This window comes from Episyrphus balteatus, chromosome 2, assembly GCF_945859705.1.
Source record: "Episyrphus balteatus chromosome 2, idEpiBalt1.1, whole genome shotgun sequence".
In the NCBI taxonomy this organism is placed as follows: Eukaryota; Metazoa; Arthropoda; class Insecta; order Diptera; family Syrphidae; genus Episyrphus; species Episyrphus balteatus.
The window spans coordinates 31,587,860-31,614,371 of NC_079135.1; the positions used below are offsets into that span (position 1 = coordinate 31,587,860).

The window sequence follows — 26,512 nt, forward strand, 5'->3', positions numbered from 1 at the left end:
ATAACCTCAAAAGTAGTCAAAAAACATTTTTTGCATTTTCTAACGGCAATATTGCAAAAATGGTAGGTACGTAAAAGAATATTTCTGACATCGAATTCGAGTTCAGCACACCGAAAACCTTTGGCAATGTATAGTTTAGTCTCGGTACCAAAAAAAAAAGTTTAATTTTGAAGACGATTTTGAATTTTGAAGAAGATTTTTGTGGAAAACTTTTAGTTGGGCTTCCCAAACAAAGAATCTGCAACAGTGTTATTTTTTTAAATTATTTTCTCAGTTGATACATTTGCTGTGAGCTGTTCCAAAAAAAAAAAACTATACTTGAATTTCGGTGTTTTACCTAATTGTAAAACATCTTGATTTCAACTTCACTGCAAATAACTTTTCCAAATTAATGCAATTCAGGAACTGTACCCTTCAAGGGTGATACAGTTCTACAATAAATATATGGTTTCCTCTTCATATTCTATACATAATTATTATAAAAAAATTTACAAATATTTTATAAAACCAAACCAAGAGTAAAATTTCATAAACATTCCAACTTAATTATTTTTTAAAACAGACATGGTCTTTTCTTCTGTCACGAGTGGCACAAAAAAGAGTGATACTAGATTTCTGCAACTTATTTTTATTTTTTTTTTGTAATTGTTTGTTTTCCAGCACAAAATATTCTCTATAAAAAAAAAGAAATTATTGAAGCCACGGGTCAGACAACTTTAAATTGCTTGAGCAAGAGTTGCGGTTGATTGAAAAAAAAAAAATTAAAATATAATTATGTCAATCATAAAAATAACAAATACAATATATTAAATAATAGTTCGGTGCAACATTTTTTCCTTAACCCGCCATCAGTGGAGTCAACACAAAAGTTAAGGGAAGATAAGGTTATTTACACATTGAAACGGGAAGTGATATTCAACTTTCTTACATCGTTCACTTAAGTGCCACTTACTCGACTGTGAAACTGACCTGAAATATTTCTTAACTAAGAAAATAAAAATGTTTTATTTAAATAAATGATCATAATCTCTTAGTTAAAGGGTTTTCCATTCGACATCTATTCATCACTCACTCACAATCGAATGACTCACAAAATATTATTTTCTTAAAATTAATAACCACTGTCCCTCTTATTACAGCGAGTAGGTGGATAATAAAATTACAATCAATCAACAATATCCATTCGAATCTTATATGAACAACCAACAACAATAACAACAACAACAAAAAATACTAAAAGTTAATTAACTTTTTTCTAACGGTGTAGTTTTGAAACACTTTATTATTAGACCTCCGTCTAGGGAAACAAAAGTGTAGGCGAACTAGCTTACTATTATAAGGCGGACAAAACTTAACAAACAAAAAAAAAAAAATAAAAACATTTTCACGGTATTAACACCTTTCTTTGATACTTGTCAGTGTTTTTGTTGTATTTTTTTTTTCGTTTTTAGCACTATTTTTCTCGTTCCAATTCAGAAATTCAATACTTTACAAAGCGAACTAAGCAAACTATACATTAGACATTTCTTAGCCACACAGAAAAGTTATAAAGCAACTTTTTCAGGGATGGACTTGGCATTGAAATATCGGTGATTGATTCAAAAATGTCAAACTTGCAAAGAAATCTGAAAACGAAAATACTCCTACTTCAATGCTTTAATTTTTGTTACTTTTAATGAAAGAGTCTTATCTTTATCTTACTTAACCCAAACGGTGTATTGCTCATTTATTTAAACTTTTACTCAAAGGTATTTCTAAAAGGATCGCCCATAATATTCAAACAGTTCCCCTTTAAGATAATCCGACTCTGGATCTACCTGAAGTGTGTTTAAGATATTTTCCATGCAAAAGTATCTCTGTCCGCTGTATCTTTCTGAATGACCTTCGTCGTCGCGCTCAAACGCGTACTCAACTCACCAACGAACGTTTGTAGGTACTTTGTCTATCTTTTTCGGAAGCTAAGCCGCTTTTAACCTCTTTGCGCCCTATCTGATAAAAAAATATTTATTTATCTTTATCTTAAGCAGATAAATCCGTACTTAAAAATTTATCGAAAAATAATAATAAAAAAAAAAAACAATCAATACTTCCAACACAAAGGCCCTTTTAATTGTAACACTAGTTATGGGTTTTCCATCTTAGACAGGTTTTGTATTTTTTGTCTTTGTTTTGCGTTGCGATGAAATATTTTTTTAGAAAAAGAAAAAAAAAAATCTATTGAGTTATTCTGTTTGCTTGTTACAGATTTTTTTTTCTATACACAAAAGAGTCTATAAAATCTCTTACGACAAAATGATTCGCATCTGTGTCAGTTCAAATTATATTATGAATAAATTAATTGATTTTTTTTTCCAACAAAAAACTAATGACATATAATGTAAGTTAGAAAAATATAGTAGAGAAATCTTTAATTAAAGCCACATACGAACAAAATAATACAACACTCTGGTGGAGATGTAGAAACAGCACTCGTTCTGTATCTGGTACTAGAATATATATGGCAATGGCAATGCCAAATTTGGCAAAGTAACAATGTTAACTTATGTGTCGAATTAATTTATTCATATTTTATATATAATTTTTGTTTTTAAACATTATATAAAGACATATCCACTTTAAAATGGGGATTTCATCTTTTCTGAGATTTTTTTTTAGTTTTAATTAGAAAATACAAAATGGTAACATTGAAGTTGAAAATTTGAGATATTTATTTTGTAGGTGTAAAAATATTCGTTTGTAAAGATTAAGTATTTTTCTCAAATATCTGTAAACTAAATTGATCAGTAAAAATGACTAACGATTTTGATCAAAATATTGTCATATAAAGTTTTTTTTTTGTATCACTAACCGTTTAGACATTACAACATTTCAAACTATCCTATGTAATTTGATTAAAATAACAAACATAAAAATATCAAGAAAAACATTATACGTGTTTGAAGTGATATAATTTCTAAACGGTGCATGATACAAGAAAACTTTGTGGGACAATTTTTTGTAAAATAGCCTCAGCTTCAATTTTGTAGAACATAATTTTTGTCTAAAACCTATCGTTTTTTAAAAACAAAAATGTTGTGACCTTTGACCCCCTATAATGGGACTTGCGGATAAAGTAAGCCTCAGGACTTTTCACAAATTGTAAACCACCCTTACACCAAGCTGTATGCCAAAAATCAGCCTGTTACAAATTTTTTCCTTGAAAAAATCTATTTTTCCTGGGCTAAGTAGAAATAATTTAAAAGCTTTTTAAAGCATAGATAACACTCGGTTATTTCGGTGTGCTGAACTCGAATCCGAAGTCAAAAAAAATTCATCAGCTACCGTTTTTGAAATATTACCGTTAGAAAATGCAGTACTTCGGACCTTATTAATTTATATAAGTAAAATTGTTTGAGCATATTTAGTAACGGTTTTTATAAGAACTATTTTCCACCTTTTTAAATCTGTTTAAATCTTTCCGATATCTTTTTTACTGCCCGAGATATCCTCAGTTGTTTGGTATTTTTATAAATTTAATAACGTCATTATCTCCTTTTTGATATATACATATGAAGCCAAACCCACTTACTTCATTTTAAGATATCTCGGGCAATACAAAAGATATTGAAAAGATCGTATAGGTATCGATAGGTATATAAAGATGGAAAACAGTTCTTATAGAAACCGTAACTAAATATGCTCAAACAATTTTCCTTATATAAAAGAATAAGGTCCGAAGAACAAAAAAAAACGTTTTATTGCATTTTCTAACCGTAATATCTCAAAAACGGGAGCTGATTAGTTGTTTCTGACTTCGGATTCGAGTTCAGCACACCGAAAACCTTCATCAGAAAAGTATATTTTTGTTTCGGCAACAAAACCCTTGTAAACCAGTGTAATAATAAAAATGTTTATCAATTTATATTAAAATTGACATAACTGCGGCTCTGCAAACATGAAATTATATCTCCAAAGTATTTTAAATAGTAAAATAAATTCAATAACTAAAACTTGAGACCGACTACTTTAAGATAATGTTCTAAAAAGTTTCAAAAGAGAAAATATTCTCATCTGGAATAGTTTTGTGATGATTATTCAATAGACTTGCTATATTGCCCCTTCCCTTCCCTTCCCTTTTTTACACACATTTAAGGGCAAACCAAAATTCCTATCATTTGATAAATATGTGAAATCTTTATTTTGAGATCAGCAATTTTAACCTCAAATATCTCAACCATCCCATGAATGATTTTGAAAATATTTGACACATAACTTCATTTGATACTAAACTCTTCCCTGTACACTCGGGGCTATGACTTCATATTAAAATTTGAGTTACCTTTATATTTTGTTTTTATGAGTTTCACAAAAAGTATTTTATTATGATTTTTGGCAACCACAGAGATTTCCATTTCCGTTTTATAATTTTTGAAAGGCCGTTTTTTTAGGTTTTACATCTATCGGCAGGGTGTTTGTTCACATACTATGCGGTTCGACCGATGCATTAATAAGATGTGTGGAAGCTTTACACGTTTTCGTTAAAATTTTAAATTGAAAAATTGCAGTAAATAGAATGACTTTTCATACCAAATCACAATAGCAGGTTTCAAGTTTTAGATACTTGGAACTTTGACTTGATTAACTTTTTTGAGTCCTGCTATATGTAATCAAAAAAGGCGCAGACATTTCCGATTTTTACAACACTCTCTCACTCTTCGTCTTCAATGCCATTTTTGTTCTTTGAAAAAAAAAAAAAATGAAACAAAATGAAATGATCTTTCATAATTAATAAATTTGTTTTCCCGAAGATATTTGGAAATCTTAGCAAAAAAAGGAAAAAACAAAATTAGAATCTAAAATATACAAATGTGCAGGGCTTTTTTAATAAGATGACGGTTTTATTCCTCCAATAAGTAAAATTGATTCTTATTAGATATAAACCAATAGAATCGTCGATCTAGCTTGCAAACTTCTGGTAGTGAAACACTGCTAATACAAATTCCATAAATATCATGTAATTATCAACAATTTAATCCCATGGAATAACCTCATTTAAAAGTTATACTAATTGTATAAGAAAGAGACTTGTTCGAGATCACCGCTTTTTGATGTAATTTTGTTTGTGTCTCAAACCACAAACAACCCGGATAACCTTGCTGAGAATTTGAAATATTTCTAAAAGTTTACACAGTTGGTTAATCAAAAGTGATGTATTAAGTTGTCAATAAAAACGGAAATGTAAAACTTCTGAACGACATTTTCTTACCTCAATATACTTGTCTCTTGATGATGTTGTGTGGTTAGAAGTATTCTATTCATTCGGCCTCAACCTAAGAGATACTATTTCAGCGAAAGTTTTTGTTTTGTATATTGAACGTTTCCTTTTAAAGCGAATGCTTTATATAATTTATGCATTTGAATTGTTTGCTATTTATCATAAAAAAATATAAACTTAAAGAACTTTGTATTCGCTTCTATTTGGTAGCACTCCTTTCAAAAATATTGTTCTTTCAGATGTCAATGGTGTGCGGCGTTTTATTAAGTTTAATCAAAAGGCATCAGCAAGTTTAGACAAGTGATTTTAGAAGTATGGTAAATGTTTGACAAAAGAATTGTATAGATAAATAGACTTGGTGAAATGAGATCAAGGCCGTTTGGTAATCATTATGTTGTGACATCTGTCGGTTTTTGATAAAAAGATTGTTTGAGAATACAAATGTTTTGAGACATTGGCTTAACAAAACAAAAGTTACTTAACCATAGAAAAATAAATACTACAAAAACAATAGTTCATTTATAACGTGTAACGTACTCTCGAGATGTTGTCGAGTCGGAGATGAAAATTTAAGAAAACTTCAACCCCAAAACCACCCACTCCATACACTACCAGTAGGGTTCAGAGCTTACAGGGACTCTAAAACCTACATGGAAGCAAAAGTGGATGGGTGTCCTGTTCCCTAACCGCGCGGCATGCTTGCATGGCCAAAGGTTAGCTCGTCGGTGGGGGGATTCTTGTAGCCAGGGAACTGGACGGCCGTTACGTTTTCATGCCGTTGAAAATTGTACGAAAAATATCGCGAAGCTGATTTGTCCATTATTATTTTTACAACCTGAAAATATTTTGTTTCCTTGTGAAAGTGAGGAGAGCCAGATGTATTGCTCTCAGAGGACTATCCCACCCTATAGTGTCACACATTCCTACTCTATGAGCAGGTCCATGTGACCAACCTAGTTACCACGGCCTCAATATTTGTAGCAACCCCAAAAGAACAAAATAAAACAAAAAAAATAAACTAAGTTCTCATTTTGCCGTTATCGCCTTATAGCTCACTCTTGTGAGAGCCACATCCACCTGGAAAAAAAAAAAAACCTAAACCATAATCATGGTTTCAACTTCAAAAAGCCAAAATAAAAAATTTATAGCAAAAGTCATCTTATCAAATTCACAACAAAAAAAAAATGACTAAATTCGATGCAGAATAAAATTAACCCATCCATATGTAAGTAACCTCAGTAAAGATAAAAGATGTTTTTTTCTTAATTGAAGTGTACAACAAATTTTATTAAAATTTTAAAAAAAATATCAATAGAACCTAATACGAAATGTTTCGACAAATCACTTATAGCCAAAATGATAATAAAGAAAAATGTATAAATGTTCAAATTTTTTTATAAAAAAAATATAATTTGATTATAAAATAATTATAGTTAAATTTCAAATTAATATGAATTCAATATTAATTCATTAATCATCACAAAAAAAGTTAATAAAAAAAAATCACAATGACACCTTCCTTAGCAATGTCAACAAAAAAAAATGATCAATTAGAAAGTTTCAGTGTACTTTTTTTCTTTCTTTTTCTCTATATATATTTTTTCTATCTTTCTCTTTAATCTTATTATTCTTATCTTTCGTATCTTTCTTGTTTTCACTTTTCAAATATCTTTATCTTTTATGTTTAAATTTGCAACAATTAAAAATTATTTAAATTAAATTAAATTATATTCGTTCGTTCAAATTTTCAATCAATAAATTAATATTCTCACTTACCCCACAAATTGTTTTGCAATTTTGCATATTTTTATGTGTTACAGTGGTGAATTGTATTTTTGTTCTTCGTTGTTTATAATTCACATTTGGTCATTTCCTCCTGATAATGTGCACACCATCGCAGGATTGAGTTTTTGTTGTTGTTTTGTTATGATTTTGCTTATTTATTTTAAAGCTAGACTAAAATAGGGTAAAATAGAAAAAAGAAATTTGAACGAATTGAATGTACAAGGTCAAATAGTAGATATGCAATAATTTAAGATTTATAAAACTTTTTTTTTTATTTTTTTACTTGAAAGAAAGATTTTTAGGTACTTAGCTTTTATAGGTTTTGTGATGATTTTTTTTTTTGAAACGTGATGAGATGAAGGCTCAGGTAGAAGATGATTTTATATGTTTTTCCTGGATATTGCTTATTTAGGTTATAAGTGCAATTTTAGATGTTTTCCTGGATGTTTTCCGAGGATGAAAGTTTGGATGATTTTGATTGTTGAGTTGAGAGTGTGTGTTGTATTTTTTTTTTGCTGTTAATTTTATTTAGTCCTTGCAGGATTTTTAAACAGGATCAAAAAAAAATTAAAATATGTATTTTTTTACACATTTAAATAAAATAAAGGTGCCAAGATGGAGATTTTGGGGGTGATTTTTTTTTTGTTTGCTCAGGCTGCGAGTCAAATAGTTTTTTTTTTTCTGAATTTGGGCGATATTGTGCGGCTTAGCAAAAAGAGCACTTTTAGACTTTAAAAAGTCTGATTGGATGGTCGGGTTTTTAGTTTCGAATCGAATTCGATCGATTTTTACTCTGGAGCACCTGATTGAAAAATTACATTAATTTACATGTTCGTATCTAGGTACGTAGAGCGAGTAAACGAAAAATGTCTCACCTTTAATTTTAAGCAGTAATGTTTAATAAAACACCAAATTAATGTAGGTATGTAGGTGTTAATTAAAACAATTAGAATTTTCTCCACCTGGAGCACCTGGTAGAAAAAAATCACGAGGGCAAGTATTAGGGTAAAATGTAAAGCCAACTCAATTAAAAAAAATCTCACCTTTTAAAATAATTGGGTTTTGCGCACAAAAGTAGGTATTGTTTTTTTTTTTTTTTTTTTTTAAGATAACAATTATTTGTATTAGAAAAAAACTTGAAAAAAAACTTTAAATTAAACTTTTTTAAAAAAAAAAAACACTTGTAAAAAAAAACTTCTTGTATCTTTGACTCGGATATAACGTATAACGTGTAATGTACAAAAAAAAATCACCAAAAAAAGGAAAGATTGTGATTTTCTTGGAACTATTTATACCCTTGAGTAGACTCACAGGTTCCCTCACACATACACTCTCAAAACAATCATGGACGAAATATTTGGGTTTCCGTTTAGTCATTTAATCAATGGTTTTTGACCACAAAAATACAAATAATATCTTAAAATTCATTTCTGAATTTTTCAAAAATATGTGTAATATTTCTTATCATTTTTGGTCAAAATTCACCGATTTTAAGATTTTTTTTGATATTATATTTCACTGTATATGTGAATTTTTTTTTTGTAAAATTTCGAATTTCGAAAATTTTATAAGAAAATTTGTCCTTGAACATTAATTTTTGTTTTTTTGTTTTTACCTTTTTTTCTACCTATTTTTGTTCAACCTAACATACCAAGAACTGCTATAAGCTTCTATTACGACCAAGTTGATTCTAGGTGCCTCGTAGTCCAGTGGATAGATATGCTGAACACATCTCAGACCCCCTGGTTCGAGTACCGGTGCGTGCACCAATGTCTTTTTTTTTCTTTTTGTCATTTTTTTATATTTTTTCATTTTTTTTTTCTTTCATAATTGTTTTTTTTTTTTTTTTTAAACTACCTAATACAAAACAACTCTAAAAAAAAACAACCCTTAGCAGTTTTGGAGAGGTGTAGAATATCCTTACATATTTTGGAAAGATTTCATATAACACCAAGTCGAGCTTACTCATTGCTCCTACATGTATGCAACATTTTTTTTATTGATATATATTTTTTTGGTTAGGTTCCACAAAGCTGAAATATACCTAACCACAGCTTCTCAAACTATTAAATATACATACACAGCACACATAGAACACTAACAATGACCAACGATGTTCTAGTTCTAGTAACTATTCACATCTAAGACACAAAAAATAAAGTTGATAAATGATAGGTTTCCTACAAACGATAATTTTAAATTGATTGAGACATATTTATTCGTTGCTTGGTCAAGAAAGAATTGATTTCACAAAAATGACCGTTCAAGAGTGCCAATCTTGTCATCAGAGATATTTTTGTACATTTTTTAGTCGATGCATTGATTAATATTAAGGAAAATCATGTCGGGAAAATATTTGAAAAAAAAAATGTTACGAATACGCCCTAGTGTATCAATATGATTTGTGTATCAATGTCGATTTGTATGGTAGAGATAAGTAAAATGTGACAGGGTCGCCCCCAATATCCTTTTTAAAACTAACATTTTTTTTATTTTATTGATACAAAATCAATCTGGCTTTTGTTCTGTTTTATTTTGAATTTGTTTTGTGTCAAAAATAAAATGTCGAGGTTTCAGAGCAGTCGTAAGGTTATGCGTCAAACTGTACAATAATTAAATGCGTGTAAGCATTTTCTAAAAATATAATACATACAACAGATTTTAATGGCGTTTGAAAGTTGTTTTGTTTTGTTTATTTTTTTAACCAACATTTTTTAGCCTGAATTTTCTCAAAAAAGGCTAAAGGATTTCGATGAAAAAATTAACTGTTAGTTTCTATCTTTTTATGAAAAAAAAACATTTTTTTCTAAAGTCATGAAACCGTTTTTTTAATTTTTGAATTCTTACCTAAATGAAAAATAGAAGTTTGAAAAAAAAAAAATAATTTTGGGCTTAAAAAAATGATTTTTTATTTGAAAAATAAAATTTTCGAAAAGAGGCATTGATCTCTGATTTTACATGTTGATTAATAAATAATAATTACTACAAGGTATAGGTACCAATTTTATTTAGTTTTTAATTTATCAAAAAAATTATTACTTATACAAAATTAGCTCTAACTTTTTGATTTATTTTTCTTCTAAAAATGCATCTAAAAAAAGAAATCTAATAGCATATTTTTGTTTTGAAGTCAAATTCATTTTAAATTCTGTTTTACTTCCTGTGAAGAACAAATTTTACTATCTTACTTGAACTCTTGGAGCAAGTTCGTGCATTTTATTTTTTTTTTCAACTTTTTTTCACTAATTTTTTTATTTTTTTTTTTTGTATCTAACAACTTATTCTATTAAACATAAAAAAAAATTCAATTTGTTTGAAAAATCCAAAAGATCTACCAATTACCTATTCGCTATTTAATAACTTGAGCTTTGTAAAATTGTTAAATCTGTTATAATGCAAGTTACGAGTACACCTTACACCTTTAGATGTAAAAAATCATCTTATATACATGATTCTTAACTTTATTGGTTTTCTGTGGTTAATAAGTCTATACTCAAAGCAAATTAGCAGTTCCTTTGAAAGAAGTAGTTATCTTCAATTAAGATCAAAAATTATTTTTCTAGAGGAAAGAGTCGGAGAGAATAATAATTAAAATTAAAACTTAAGTTTATCGAATTCTTAAGATTACACTAAAACTAAATTAAGTAGTGAGACATAGTTAACCAAATAAAAAAAAAAAAAAAAACATGTAGGCATTAATTTAAATACAAAGTTGTGGTTTTGAAATTCATCCACATTTTGAGGTAGGTATAGGTATTTTATTTTTACTTGTCTGCAAAATAAATATAAAATGAAAAAAAAAGAAAACAAAACAAAACCTTTTGTGGCGTCTTGCGAACAATATGTTGAAGGTCGATCGTGAATCATGAATTTGAAGAAACAACAGAAACAAACAATGTATGAGATTTTTCCCATGGAGTTAATATTACACTTGCATTCAAAAAAAGTAAATTTATATATGTGTTTTTGGATTTTTATTTAGTTAAATTAAATGTCAAGGAAATTTAAATACAACAAAATTTAGGTAAAGAGATACAAATTATGTGTATTTTTTTTTTGTATTTTTACTTTTTTATTTATAGAAATAAATTAAACATCTTTTTGATTCACCCTCGAGGCTCGCCTGCGCAGTGGGTGAATACTACGACTTAAGTAGCACACGATTGAGGAACCAATTACTAAAATGTGACAGGCTCACTCTTTTAGCAGCCGTACCTAAGTTTTTTTTTACGTTAAATAAAAAAGAAACTAAATGTCTTACGAAGAATTTATTAAGACAACACGACTGTCGTAGTTTTTTTTTTTTTGAAAATATGCTCATGTTTACGTCTTTGGTGAATGTCCAAAGTCTTGTACTCTTATTGTCTGCAAAAGTCAGGGTCATTCTTATTAATCTTTAACTTTGATTCTATAATGTTTGAACTTATAAGTGCGAATGTTGAGCAGAAAACTCTGCAACAGAATATTGTCCAAAGTATGTCTCAGATAAAAACTGATCAAACATTGACAAATTTTACCCATTTTCTATGGTAAATTTGTAGATTTCAACTAAATTCTTAGGGACTATCACTTTTTTCTCATAAGCTCTACCAACGTCTTCAAATTCTTCTATTTGCTCAGAATCTACAACAATCATCAATTTCTCCAAGAAAATTTTAAATGTAACCCTTAACAATTCAAGAAAATTTAAATTACAGGAAATTAATAAACATTAACCTCTCCTCAAAAGTTGATTCATTTGTTATCAAACTATAAATAAACTACATTCAATAAATAAAAATGTCAGAAAAGGTTCAAATAGCAACATCCAATTCGTCACTCTGTCACGTTCTATTTTCGAATTAAATCTATAACCGGAAATGCTTAACTTGACTATAATACACTGCCGCTCATCTGAATAGGTTCACATTTTAGTTCATCTTACTTTTAGCCTGTCTTGGTATTTAATGCAATGGCACATCTTTTTTATATATGTAACGAGAGAACATCTTTATGCGCTTAGTTTAGGAGAAAAAAAATTGTCTTGGGGCCTACCGTTCTTCTCACACGGTAGCTAGACCAAATCTAGTCAAAAAATCAAGCATATTTTTTGGCTCATCTGAATAGGTTCAAAAGCAAAAAATGTTAATAAATGATGAGTTGCATGGGTCTGTTTGACTCAAAATTGTGTCTGTAAATAAATCTGATTGTGTATAACCTGTAAGGATGAAAACGGGTAGTGAAAAAATCTTTAGGCGCGGAAAAAATGGGGAAAATAAAAGAAGTCTTTGAATCAGCCCGAAACCAACGATGCATTTGGACAAAAACAAACGCAAGTTAAAATTTAGTAAGCAGTTATTTGCGCAATATCCAAGGGTATAGAAACAACATTAAAAGTCGATGCAACGTAGTCACAACATGGCCCGATAGATGTGCAATGATCACAACAGCATGACTTTGCGCTAAAAATTAAGCCGAAAACCGGTATAAAATGCAGTTTAACGACGGCAAAACGGGTTGTCAGAAGTGGGAAACATTTAAGAAGAACAATACTTCGCAAAAATTACCACTTTACAAACCACGGAAAGAAACTCGCCGACAATAGTAAAAAAAAAACTGTGTTACAAATTGCAGATCGAAAATTTTGTAGAAGGAAATAGCTTTGCACTTAATGACACTGCCTTCACAGTTATCTAAACACATTAAAATAATGCTTCTCTCTACGAAGGTCATAAAAATAGGAATTTACCCCTCAGCGCCCACCAAATTAATTTTTTTTTTTGAAAAATCACCGGTTGCAAATTCGACTTTCACGACATATTTTTTTTTTTTTTTTTATTGTAGGCGAGTTTCTTTTCATGGTTTGTAAAGTGGTAATTTTTGCGAAGTATTGTTCTTCTTAAATGTTTCCCACTTCTGACAACCCGTTTTGCCGTCGTTAAACTGCATTTTATACCGGTTTTCGGCTTAATTTTTAGCGCAAAGTCATGCTGTTGTGATCATTGCACATCTATCGGGCCATGTTGTGACTACGTTGCATCGACTTTTAATGTTGTTTCTATACCCTTGGATATTGCGCAAATAACTGCTTACTAAATTTTAACTTGCGTTTGTTTTTGTCCAAATGCATCGTTGGTTTCGGGCTGATTCAAAGACTTCTTTTATTTTCCCCATTTTTTCCGCGCCTAAAGATTTTTTCACTACCCGTTTTCATCCTTACAGGTTATACACAATCAGATTTATTTACAGACACAATTTTGAGTCAAACAGACCCATGCAACTCATCATTTATTAACATTTTTTGCTTTTGAACCTATTCAGATGAGCCAAAAAATATGCTTGATTTTTTGACTAGATTTGGTCTAGCTACCGTGTGAGAAGAACGGTAGGCCCCAAGACAATTTTTTTTCTCCTAAACTAAGCGCATAAAGATGTTCTCTCGTTACATATATAAAAAAGATGTGCCATTGCATTAAATACCAAGACAGGCTAAAAGTAAGATGAACTAAAATGTGAACCTATTCAGATGAGCGGCAGTGTACTAAGCTACCGTCCTATAACCATTTAACATCTATATTTTTATCTACAACAACAACAAACAACCAACCATCTCTTAGTCATGCCGGTTTTTTAAAATGAAAAAAAAAACGTGGGTTTCCATTAAATTCATTGACTTCATTCAACAAATAAATAATTTTCTTCTGCAAAATGTATCTCAAACAAAATAATTAATAATCTTAAACTCAATTTGGTATAAAACCACAAAAAAAAAATGTATTTACTTTCATCGTTATCTTTTTTTCGATACGAAGATGAAGAATCCATATATCGCGGAAAATGTTCCCTTACCAATTCGAGAAACAATTAGAAACATTTTTTTTTGTTTTTGTTTGTTAAAAATAAATTACTTGCATTAGTATGGCTAAGTTGCTCTATCAATCCCCTCATCAGTCTTGATTGAATTTAAATTGACTGATTTATTGCTGTTTGATGATCATCAGGTAGACGACGACAACGTCCATTTGTTAAAAAGAAAAAAAAAAAAAAACTAAAACCGCCCAAGTAAAATGCGGGGGCATTTGAAATCCACGTTTACACCTACTGAAAGAACTAATTTCTTTGTTATTGTTGTTTTATTATTATTTTGCTTTTTTAACTTAGGTACTATTCTCTTGACAATGTTCTGAAAAAATACAATACAATATTATTTGCATTCTATTTTTTTTTTTATTTTTTTTTTCTGTTCTTGTCTTGTGTTTGCTGAAGATCTTTTTGATAAATCTGAGGTTAAACTCCTACACATTGTATACAAGTGTATGTAATTATTTTTCTTTCGAAATGATTTTTTTGAGGTTTTTCTAAGGAACGAACAAAAGTAAATTGAAGGTCTTAACCGCAACTAATCAATTGGTAAGATTAAGTTTAGCCAGTTTTACGTAGTTTTACGTAGTAAGTAAAGTGGTAAGATACAATAAATCTGGATTGATATAGTAATAGATGTATAACCTGTTGAATGTATAATAACCTGTAAGTTTTAACCAAGAAACAAAGGGAATATACCTACCTATCGAGATGTAAACGCAAATGTTTATTGATATTCACTTTGAAACTTTAACACGAACTTTAAGGTCCATTTTCTTCACTCGGAGTTGAACATAACTTGAGAATTTTTAGTATAAAAATTCTCAAGTTTTGTTCTACTCCGAGTGAAGAAAATGGACCTAAATAACTTCAAATAAGTTGTTTTGATCTAATGAACATTCAATTAAATCTTAGTAACTATACCAGCGCAGCGCCTACTGCGTTGCATTTGAAAAGCAACCAAAACTATCTTTTTCTGAAGACTATGAAGACATCATAGTCACTTTTCGGTGTGATTTATGTCTCAACTTTTTCGGTGTAACTACCAACATAAGCTAATGAAATAGATCAAAGAATGGAATTTTTGTTAGGATAAGCAGTAAGGCAGTAGTAATAATGATCCAATGGATGTTCTGATGGAAAATCTTACAAAAAATTGTGAATGGTATTGAAAGGTTTCAAATCTGAAATTCACAAAATTCGGATTATATAATTCTCCTTTTAATGGATTCATATATTTGTTTATCTGGTTTGGATCTTCAGAGGCAATGAATGAATATTAAATTCACTTGACTCTGACAGTAATAACCAATGGTAAAACGTATAGAATCTAATGCTTCAAATATCAATCCCTCCTTTCTCAAAATCTATTAAAAATACATTCCTTCGAAACAGGAGTACAATAATTATATTGAAGACCTTGCATTATTAAGCCAGATACAGATAAAGATAAAAAATCGCAAAAATTACTAATCTTTCTTATTTAACCTGAAACTTGATTAAAAAAATGTGAAAAAATATTTAAACACACAGTGTGAAGCAGATACGTGAAAGAGTTATGATCCTTTCGCCATCGAGATCATTAAAACAGCACGGGATTAATGAAAGACGAAGATGAAGATTATGTTGATTCGAAAAGTTAAATAAACTGTAAATTATTGTACCTACTAATGATTGGGGCACTTCACGTAATGTTTTACCTACTGCATCACTAAAAAAGAGGTATAAGTAAGTTAAGTCCCATTTTATGTACTGAAATACATAACCATTTGTGGTACCTACGGTTTTCATAATTTAAAGAGTTATTGGAGATGCTTAAGTTTATTATGTACCCTGCTTTGACAACCTTTGATGTGTTGAACTTATTAAAATTTTATTGGTTGGAAATTAAAGAAATTGAATTACAGCTGAACCAATTCTGGTCGTCGAAACAAGGGCTGAGTTCATTAACGCCTTAAAAACTAGCATCAAAAATATTTCTGGTACAAATGTGATGCTTTCTCTTTCCATACAAAAAGTTAATTTCACATTTTTTCATCCGAAAACTATTTTGGTGAAACAGTCAAATGGCTAGAGTAAAAACTGTAGCTATACAACAAAATTTTCAACTCATTGCGATTTGCGACGACGTGAAATTTGTATGTGACTCTTATGAATAGTTAAGAGTAAATTTCGTCTGAACGAACATTTTTTTGCCTGAAATTTAGTAACGCATAGTGAAAAGATACACTAATTTAATAATTTCTAGAAAACGTTGCATATTATAACCCTAATGCTAAGATAATACCTTACAATTTCACTGGTCTGCAAAATTTAACTTTTTTTTCTCCTTCAAATAATTTTTTGATATTATGAAAGATTAGACTTTTCTGAATCTAAATCTGGTATCAGAAAAATTCTATCAGGTACCATTTTTGTAAAAATGATTTTTGAAAAATGTGAGTAGTTTCTAAAAAATCCCTCTTTTAGATTCATTTGAACTTGTATATAATTTAGACTATTTGTCGCATTGAGCTCAAATTTGGATGACTTATTCTTCATTATATGACCTATCGACACCAAATGTGTTCTTTTACATTCATGTTTACTCATTTTTTAAAATACTGATTTACAATAAAAGCAGACATTTCGAAATCCTTCACTTTTTAGTAAATCCTACATGAACAAAAGCACCTTAATTAAGGAAAATGTAAAATATCAATACCCATTATATTTAAAAAGTCAAATATGTAAAGAAAACCAAAATAAAAACATTAAGCAAAATTTTTACGTTTTTTGTAATTTTATATACTATTTTTCTATTTAATATCTTATTTTTAATAAACTATTCGATAAACTGCCTTGTAAAGCTTCAGATTTGTTTCTCCTAGAAACAATAGTACACTTTTCTTATAGTTTTTGATATGCTGAGTTAGAATCCGAAGTAAAAAAAATTCTATTACGTCAGGATTTTAAGATATTCGCATTAAAGTATCACAAAATCAAGTTTTTTTTAGAAAATCTCAAAAAAACTACTATATCTCAAAAACCAAAGCTGGGCGAAATTTTTTGAGCTCGGATTCAAAATCAGCACACTAAAGTCCATTAGAAAAATATACTTTTGTTCTAGGGAGAAAAATATATTAGTTTTTAGAGATCAGTTTCTTCATGGTAAGATATGCCAAACCTTCTAAACTTACTTCAATTAAGATATCTCGGAGAAGAAAAGAGATATTGAGATGATTGAAATTGAATTTGAAAGAAAAAAATAAGTTCTTTCATAAACCGTATCAATTTCAATTGAAAAAGATTACATTATGCCAAAATATTTCTTCGAAAACAGCAAAAAAAATGGGTTTTTGAGATTTTCTAACGGGAATATTTTAAAAACGTGACGTGCTAGGTCAATTCTGACTTCGGATTTGGAATCAGCATACAAACCTTTAGAAAAGTATAGTTTTATTTAAAGGAGGATTTCCTTGCAGACCAGTGTTTTTTTCCTAAATGTTGAAGGGTTTTTTTTATTTAATATAGGTAGGTATTTGGCATAATAGTAATTTTTATTAAATCCAGCTACAATTCCTTGAGCACCTCATAATAAAAATATTTATACAAATAAAAGTTAGTGTCATTCAATGTTTCCTCCTTGGAAGTGCATGTCAAATGATTGCTCTTTTGAATGTTAAAAACCGTAACAGGAAACATATCGAAACTGAACTCCTTAAGAAATTAAAGTCCAACAATAGAAACCACTTGCAGTCGTTCAATTTGGAATTGAAAAAAACAGTTTTTGTTATTTATGCGCATGCATCTAAATTTTGCATTCATTGAAATGCATAAGGTGATGTCATTTTTACATCAAGTTAAGCAAATATAAAAGCATTAGAATGATTCAAACAGAATGTAATTGATGGTCTTTTGTTATTCTATATTATTTATCAAAAATTGTTTGTAGATCTTAAATTTTATTTCAATTTATAAAAAATACATTTGAAGGATTTACACAATTTTTTAGAAGTATTTAAATTCCATGACCAAAAACAAAACACCCTTTAGTTGTAAAAAGAACAAACAATTAGATAAATCATCGATCTATTTGATCTATTGTTATCGTTGATAATAATAATAATAATATTTTTTTATTATTGTTTTATCTGACCATCGGGGTTATCAATAAATTGCAGTATGATTGGCGACTGGCGTGTCATAACAATACAATGTACCCAATCTCAAGTACCCATCATTATAGCAATGTGCTACATAAAACAAAAACTTCAGTCGACATAATCTAGTGCATTAACACTTATAGCGTCAAATAGAGCATAGAGAAAAGAGTGTTATCCGTCAAGGACGGATAGACCTAAAATTGTGTTGAGTAGGTAAAAAAAGTGCAAACTATTATACACACACTTCTAATGAAAATTGCAATTGAAAATTAATTGATCCAAATTTGTAGACAAATAATGACAATGTTGCCATATGGGTGTTTCAAAAAAATATTAAATTTAAAGTAATTGACGTTGCGTTTGGGAAACTCATATTTCTTAAATATTAAGGCCCAAATATAACGCTACCTGCAAGAAAGAAAGAATAGAAAAAACCACTTCTTAAATATTTCTCCAAGTTTTGTGAAACTATTGATATATTATTTTCATTTTGTCTTTTCAACTTAAGAACAATTTCTGCCCTAGAATTGAATTAATTCGATGAACCTCATTATGGCGGTTTTTGACACTTGAATATAGGGTGAATTCAATTGTTTTTGTTTAAGAGCACATGCCGTCAATTTAAATTGATGATTCATTGAAGATCAGTCACAAATGGAGGCAGTTATCCAATTGCTAGAATTATAGATGTTGAAATGTATTATGGACTATCTTATCCAACCCTTCTAAAAAAAATTTAAGAAAAAACTATTCTTCTAAAATTGGATGCAAAATCAAAAATGTAAATGAAATCCACCAATAATAATCCCAAAATATTCGATTGATAATTTTGTTTTTGGATAGCAAGCAATTAGCATAAAAGCTAAACTGAGCTCGTGAGCAGCTGCCAAAGAATATAAAGCCTATTGATGCCAATTCTACCGAACTGATGAAACAAAAATTCGCAATAAATAATTTTATTAATGTGAGGATGCGGCAAAAACAATGTTGAAATAAATTTGATCGACTGAAGGTTAAACGACACAAAATTCTAAGAATTTTTGGAAGGGGTCTTCCTCAAAAGACCATTCTGAATAAATCTTCTTGAATTAAAGAGTGGATAGCTGAAATTTGCAGAGCAGACCAGACATTCCGATTAAAGAAAAAAAAAAAAGAACAAAACCGAAAAGATATATAAATTACGATGATATTATGAACGTGCCGGTTAAGCGGTCATAAACCGTTCGAAGTTCTAGGCTTTGATTTTTATTTTATTGTTTTTAGAAGCCAAACTGATTTAGTACCTTCAAAGATGATGTCTAGACATTTGGGCTATATAATTTTGGGGTTCTTCTTCTTAGCGGTTGCATCACTTTCTGACTTTGTGATTAATTTGGAGTGATTTAATGTTTATGCTGAAGGCAGACAAAATTGTACCTTTTTATGCTTTTTTTCTTGAAATTTTAAAGGATTCTTAAGATTAGAGGTCTAAGTTTTAGAGGAAGGTATAACAGAGTTCAGTTTTCGGGTTTTTTTCTGATTATATTAAGGTTCTTAATGTGTTTTTTTCTGTGCAAGGTATTTAAAGCCTTTGTCGCTATAAATTAAAACAGTGCATCCATAAACTTGCGATTTTTAGTCGCATATAATTTATTGTTAATCAGAATACAAATGCGGCTGCGGCCCCGGGGCTAACATATTTTTTTTTTCTTAATCAAATCAAGTAATTTATCAAAAGAAAGATTTGTTTAAGCTCTATTCATAATTGAAAACAAAAAGTTCCTTGGAGGTCTGTTTCCTTCCTTTCCTGGGATATTTCTAACCAAACATTTTTTTTTTGTTGCATTAAGAAGATGATATCTTTTGATCAAAGTTTTTAAATCAGTTTTTAATTGAATATATGAGTTCATATAATCAACATGCCTATGCATTCGGTAAACAAAAATTATAAGCTTATTTTTTTCAGATTTTCAAGAAAAAAAAATTCAAATATATTTTTTCCTTACATTCGGAAGCAGATATCAGCGGATTAAAGTCACAACGAACAAGTTTTGGTTTAGAGATATGAGTTCAAAGTGAACAGGCAAATGCATTTAGGTAAACAAAAATTACAAATTTATTTTTTTTTTTTTTGGTTTTCGAAAAAAAAAATCCTTGCCAAAAAGATGCATTTAAAAAAATTCCTTCCAAATTTTTCGAATGAGACATCAAAAGAAATTGTTGAAAATCAAAATTTTTTTTGAGGGTCTGTTGCTGAGTTATTTGCAATAGATTTTTTAAAATATTTGGAAGCAGATATCTTCAGACCCAAGTCTCGAAACAAAACAAGTTTAAGTTTGAAGAAATTAGTTCGTAGCGAACAAGCCCATCCATTTTGATACAAAAGTGACAACCACTTTTTTCAGATTTTCGAAAAAAACATAAGGGTACCTCTTGCCGAAAAAATGAATTTGAAAAAAATTTCCTCCAAAGGTTTCAATGAAACATCAATGAAAGGTATCTTTAAAATCTATTAACGAATGAAAACGAAAAGTTTCTTTGAGTAGGTCATTTTGCTGAGTTATTTGTAACACATTTTTTTTTTCAATTATTTTGTTTTGATAGTCGAAAAAGCACATAACTACTATAAAAAGTAATTTTTCTTTATAACCAATTACAGAATTTCGCAATGCAAAAATTAGCTTTTCAAAATTCTTCTTTTCAAACCTCTGTTTTTATTCTATTCTGCTTGCCAAAACTGTGCCAGCAAATATTAAAAAAAATTTCTTTTTCTGTTTGTTTTTTTTTTATTATCATTATGCTGTTTCTAACCAAAATTTAAAGAAGCAAAATTAAAAAAAAAAAAAAAATAGTTAAACAAGCAGTATTTTTAAAGAAGAATTTTTTAAACCAGAATTTTGATAGCACAACTTTGTAAAAAGAATTTAGATCCAAACCCCGAAATTTTGAAATGTAAAACAGGATATTAGATTAGAGTTTTTAATTGAAATATAGAATTTTAGCCACATAGAATTTTGAAAACAAAATATCTTCCCAAAGACCAGAGTCGATAAATTTTTGAAACTAAAAAAAAAATAACAGTAGGATGAAACCAATTGGAAAAGGAGGTGAATATGATAAAAATGGAAGGAGAAATAAATTACGGACGAGCCGAGTTCGGGAAGTGGTTGGGTTTTAAATAGTAAAAAATGGTATTTCTCGATTTCCGGCAAAACTAACAGCTGTATGCCAAAGTTGTTTGTAGTAAAAAGATCTACAATTTTTGTGCTAAAAATAAAAACATAACCTCAAAATTTAAGTGAAAAATTCAAATAACCGAGTTTTTGATTTTTTAAGACTTCGGCCCTTGTCTACCAATAATTTTTTTTCAAAAACCATTCATCAAAATATCTTGATTTTATCTAGCCAACAATTTTCAACTTTTTAAAATTTTCCAGAAAGATTTATATCAAATCTTATAGCTCAAAAAACATATTGGTTTCTTTCTAGCAGCTCTAGTTTTTGAAATATTTAATTTTTCATATTTAGGGGAATATTCATACTAATTTTTAAGTTTTCCTTATTTTCAGCGTTTATTAAAATTTTCCAGAAAAAATTATATTCAACTTAATGTATTTGGGGTCAGTTAACCCAAAAATCACATTCAATTATTTCTAGAAGCTCTATTTTTTTAAATCTATGAGTTTTACACATTTTGGGGGTAATTTCGTACTAATTTTAAAGTTATGTTTATTTTAACAGTTTGTTAACATTTTCCAAAAAAATTTATCGAACCTAATGCATTTGGGTTCACTAAGCCTAAAAATCACACTGGTTGCTTTCTAGGAGCTCTATTTTTTTCTAGATATTTTAATTATTCACATTTTGGGGGTAATTTTATACTATTTTTTTTTTTTAGATTTTATTATTACAAGTGTTTTTTAAGTTTAGCTGGAAAAATTTATATTGAATTTAATGTATTTCGGTTCAATAAGTAAAATAAAAATACAAAAAAAATTATTTTAATTTTTTCATGTATGAATAATTTAAAAACTAGAGCTGCTAGAGAAAAACTAATGTTGTTTTCGGAATCAGCACCCCAAATTTAATAAAAAATGATAAACAATGGTCTTGAAAATTTTTGTGCGTTGAGCAGGGTAATAGATTTCTAGCTGGTAAAAAAAACAGCATGTTGTTAACGGGGGAAATAGACCAATAACTCAATAACTTAAGTTCATTCCATTTATGATATTGGTATTTACAGTTCTAACACCCATATAAAAAAAACACCCTTTATTAATTGTATTGTTTCTCATAATTGTCATTAACTTGATGAAAATCTCACAAACATTATAATATTTTTTATTGTTTACTCAATGATTGCATCAATGCAAGTACTTCTGATTCATGTTCTGATATACAAAAACAGGAGAAATTGTATAATTTTATTTTTTTTTCTATTCAGTGTCAAAGAAAATCTTTTTAAATTTCACAATTTTTTAAAATAAAAAAAAAAAAAAAATAATGTACTTTAAGGTGTTAAATACATCTCATGTAGGTATCTAATATCTATTCTCAAGTCTCAAAGAACTAACTTTAAAATGTTGCATGCAAAGTGTATCTTTATATGAGTAATAATAATATTACGTTTGTACTTCATACCTTATGTGCAGAATATAAGAATCAACAGGTGGGCTGGGTTATAAAAAATATATGTATCTCTGTTTTTTTTATTTTTGTATTATTAATATTTTTTTTTCAAACTATGCATCCAAGTAAGTAAGGTGTCACTTTAACACACAAGAGAGTATTAATCATCAATAGATACTTCAACAGAAGAAATAATAAAAACACTATCTTTGGAGTGTGGGACAAATTTTCATTAGACAAACGCGAAAAAAAAACAAAGATTTTTCCTTGCAATTTAATTCTTTGTTAAATATTTTTCATTAAAAATATTTAAAACTTTTTTTTTTCCCTTGTATATTTTTCAAATTAACGATCATTTGCATTTATTTTTGTTTCACATTTGAATAACTCGAATTGAATTTTCGATTTTCATTTGCATCAAGGTAAAATTTATTATTTATTCACTTTCGTTTCACACAAAAAAAAGACCATCGTCGATATATATTAAATTCGTTAATTAAAAATTTTAGTAAAATTAAAAATTTGTGTTCGATAAAAATGGGATTTAAAGATTGCCAATAAATTTTTTTGTTACTTTAACACCCACCACAAACAAAAAAAAAATTAGATAGAAAAACAGATCGATAGATGATGGTTGAACGCAAAAAAGAGATCATACAACATCCAAGGGTATAATCGTATGAAAGATAGAAAAAGCCATGGCGCAAACGCGCAATCGAACCGCTCGCGAGTAACTAACTAGCTTTTAGGTTAGCGTAAAGTAACGATGTTTCTGATGTCGCAGATTGTTTCACGCGTAAAACTTTGTTCGAAAAGTCTGAGTTGAATATAGAGACATCGAGTAGATAGATAGATACAAGATGAAAACAACTCGATAAAGTAAAGTATCTATCACTGCTGTCGGTTGCGTTCTTCGTTGTGCCCACACCACCACAATACTACTGTTTGCTTGGTAAACTGAGTGAATTTAAGTCGGAGGAGTTTTATAACGAGTTTTATGATATTTTTATTCAATGAAACTTTACTCACAAAAAAGATATTCCGAGTTGTTCCTTTACATCTAGTGAGTCACTCTTGTATCTCAAAGATACAAAATGCAGTTTTTATGAGTGATGTTAATGAATTTCAATTTCACTATATGGAAATGGATCGTAAAAATTAACAGTAAGTAAAACAAAATCATTAATAAATGAGAATGGAGAGATAGCAAATTAACTGAATTTGTCGGAGAAGTGGGCGAAGCACAAGTTTAAAAATAAGAAATGAAGAGTTGATGTTAAAAAAACTTGTAATATAATCAAGATTCAAATAAAATGCGAATTAATCGATTTACCTTTAAAATGTAGATCATTTTTTATTTTGTTTTTGTCTATATGTGGTTGTTTTCATTCATATTTCAAGATAAAATCAAGTATAATTATTTAATGGCTATAATTCTTTTTATGATTTAAGGAAATGTATGTCAGAACATAAGTTTTGTTTTTAATCGCGATGTACATATGTAGGTACTATAAGGCAAGGTTAGGATAATTAAAAATATAAATTGGACTTCAGAGAACAATCCAATCACACATGACATGACGAATGACGATGAGGGGGACATCCAAAAAAGTGGGTTCTGCAATAATAGCTTTGTCTTTTCTAAGAGCAGATTCAAAAAGTACAGGTTTGTATGCTCTAAAACGGAAAACTTTGCCGTCGCACATAAGAGTATTTGCAGTAAAAACCTGGTCATAAGTCGATTTTCTGCAAATCAAAATTGACACCAAAAAGTTTGGCAAAGTGGGTGCAAAATAAACATGTGTCAATATGCTGCACTCATTTTTTTGTTTTTCGATCGTGTCTTATTAAAAAATGAGTTCAAAGTTAACTGTTACATCTACCTCAATTTTATTTGAATTCGAAGTATTTTGGTAAGTGTTATTCTATATGCGATATCGAAGTGTTGTAATAGAAATCTAAAAAAAAATTAAATGGAGAATTCTTCTTCAGTTATTTATTAACGGTATTAATAAAGTTTTGAAAATGTTAGATGGTTTTTTCTATTTTAATTCGGGCTTAGAACTAGTATTTAAAAACTTGATATTTTTGGTAAGTTATTTTTTAACTTAAATGATTTTGTTTTAGTATACCCCGTTATTCTGCTATGAATTGAAATTTATGAGTTGGTTTATATATTCTTTAACAGAATGCAACAAAAATTGGGTGCTCTTAGGTGCTCTTTAGAGAATCGAGGGTCAATTAGTTTTTCACTTTCTGATAGAAAATACTCCTTACTTTATGCAACGTTTTTTATTTTCAAATTAAATTTACTGATGTTATTAGTGTATTTTATTTTGGGTGATCTTAATTAAGGTTGGGGAAGAGAGAAAAGAAACTGAGAATTGCGTATTAGGGATGAGGAAAAAATTTTGAGAAAAATAATGTCGACAGGCGGAGTACAGGCCATTAATCATTTTTTTTAGTTTTTGGTAAAAAAATAAAAATAACAAAAACTATGTTTATATTGTATTTTCTTGTAGGAATGCTCATTTTAAACAGAAATAATAACAAAAACCACGAAAAATAATTATGGCCAGGTTTTTGATGACAATACTCCTACGTGCGTCAGTCTGTAAGTCTTCACGTTTGGCCGGCTGTGCGTCTAAACGTCCATCTATACAAATTTCTACCACCTTAACGGATGGATAGATTTTCTTAAATTTGCTTCAGATGATTTTCATGAATTTTGAAAGTTTGTTTCTTTTTTTTTAATTCGCCTGGAACGTGTATCTCACATACAAAATTTGCGAGAAATTGCAATTTTCTCAAAAATGGGTCAACGGTTTAGATTAAAATTAAACTTTTCAAAGTTAACTGAAAATGTCGTTGTCATTTTTTGCTTAAATTGATATAATATGATCTTTCACGTCAACAAAACTTGTTCAAAACTTGTCGCCAAAAAAAAAAACATTTTGGTTTATTTTAAAAAAAGAATTGAAACAAAAACTGGAATATACAAAAATTTTCTTGGAACTATGGAACCAAAAATCTACATTACAAGTAGTAGGTACTAGAGTTGGGCACTTTAGTTCATTTGAGTGATCGATCACTTTAGTTCAAATCACACTAATGAACTAGTTCTGAACTAGTTCATTTTAGTTCAATTTATTTTAATCACTCCGGTTTTGTTAGAATTAAAAAACAAAATTAGTTTGTAAAAACTATATCCAAATTTATGTTAAATTAACGCATTCTACATAATAAAACAAATACAACCTAAAAATAACAGATATGTAAATATTTTATTTTCTATAAAAATTCTTAATTTCGTTCATATACTTGTCGAGCTTTCTGGTTCCTGACAAAAGTCTAGAAGAAGTACGTTTTGCTTTCATTAAATGGAAATTATAGTAATGCAAGGACCAAGATGCTACTTGTTTTTTGTTCTTGCTCAGAAATAAGAGTAAGGGGTGCTTGAAGAAGATGTTTTACATCTAAATCTTGAGGTACAGCAGAAGAACTGATTTCGCTCAACAAAGAATTGGATGCAATTTCATATGCACTTTGGTTTCTGCACCCCCCTTCTTTAAACGTCTGTCGGGTTAAAAGGGCGCTGTCGTCGTATAAGACAAATAGACCAGGACCAAATTTGAAAATTCCCTATACAGATGGGACTTCCATTCACCCAAAAAATATATATAAAAAAAATGATAATATAAGGTGAGCGCAAGCTATTTTGTAATGTCATATTACGACTGCTTTAGGTTGCTGTTTAGTTTGTTGAAACAAACCTTTTTCGCTATTCGCGAACTAAATTGAACTTAGTAAGTGAACTAAGTTCACTAGTTCACCAAGATGAACTAGTTCATTGAACTAGTTCGTTCGCGAACTACACAAG

General features: G+C 29.1%; 1 protein-coding gene across 2 annotated transcripts in view; it reads right to left on the reverse strand.

Moving 5' to 3' along the window:
- LOC129910893 (formin-J) overlaps positions 1–23,553 on the reverse strand; it is a 110,014-nt gene extending 86,461 nt beyond the window's left edge. For both annotated transcript variants that reach the window (XM_055988488.1, XM_055988486.1), the window contains exon 1: positions 22,645–23,553. The gene's annotated coding sequence lies outside the window, so the exon portion shown is untranslated. The remainder of the gene's footprint in view (positions 1–22,644) is intronic.
- Between the last annotated feature and the right edge of the window lie 2,959 nt (positions 23,554–26,512).